The following is a 1,300-nucleotide window of genomic DNA, read 5'->3' on the forward strand; positions in this document are numbered from 1 at the left end:
CTTCCAAGCATCTCCGTGTGACAGGTGGGTTATAAAACCATCATCTCTCTTGTTTTTACTATGCCAAGTCATGTGAGGGATGAAATTCATTGATGCATACAATCATTTTAGCCTAGGGATTAGGGATAAGTACTGTATCCATTTGTTTGGAATTCTCTTTTCCCGCCGTTTACCAATCCATTCTCTTTCGACCTAAAATCTTGGTGCATCACAAAATCTACAAGCAGTTAGGTCGTTGTCCGCCTTGTCCTCATCTGGATACGAAGAGATTTCTAGGAGATCCTTCCTTCCATCATGCTGAGTTAGGTAGCATCCGACCTCTTTTTTTTCTGGTAGTTTTCTTCTATTGTCTGTGAATTTATCTTTTTCCTTCTGTGTAATTGTTAGGATTACAAGAATCTTAGGGAGTTGGTAATTGTAATTTCTCTGAAATTATAAAAAAAATTCTATCATTGTTATGGTGGAGACTGGATATAGACCACATTATATTAAGTGGTTGAACTAGGATATATAGTGATGCAAGCTCTTCTTCTATGCTCTAACTTTTATATCGTCGTTATGAGATAAAAATAATTGTCTTTTACAAAATTATTTTAATAAATACTGTAGTAACAAATCCTCGAATCTGTTTTAGTATTTCTTTTAAAAGATGTCATAAATTTAACTCCCTTCTTTAGGTTATTAAAAAATTTCAATTCGTATTAAGAGACAAAGTCTCAAGTATCCAGTGTAACAACTTGGATGAAAGATCCAAATGGCCAACATGAAATCAAATGTGGTAACTTACACATTTATCGAAGAGCAATCCAATAAAAAACCTCCATCTTTAATAGCAAAAATCGCACCTATTAAAAGAAAAGAATAAAGATATTTGTATAGTTCGTGAATTATGACAATTAGAAGATAATCATGAATGTTTCAGACATTTCAAAGAAGACAAACAACAAAGGAGATATGGTTCATAAAAAAGAGAATAAGTGGGCTGATAAAAATAAGAAAAAAAGTGGAGCTCAATGCAAAGACAATCAACATACTACTCTATGCTATTAATTTTGAGAAATTTCAAAAAGTTTCAAAATGTGAAAAAAAATAGTATATAAACTTTTAAATCTAACTAAATATATTTTTATAAATTATAAAGTTCAAATTTTAAATTCAAAACCATTTATATAAAAAATATAATAAACAGAGAATTATTTTTTTTAATTAATAAAAAATACAATATTTTTTATTTAATAAAAAATATTTAAGAATAATTTTTTTCATATTTTAAAAAAAAAATATTAGTTGATTTTTTTTC

The sequence above is a fragment of the Arachis ipaensis genome, chromosome B08 (genome assembly GCF_000816755.2).
Source record: "Arachis ipaensis cultivar K30076 chromosome B08, Araip1.1, whole genome shotgun sequence".
Taxonomy (NCBI): Eukaryota; Viridiplantae; Streptophyta; class Magnoliopsida; order Fabales; family Fabaceae; genus Arachis; species Arachis ipaensis.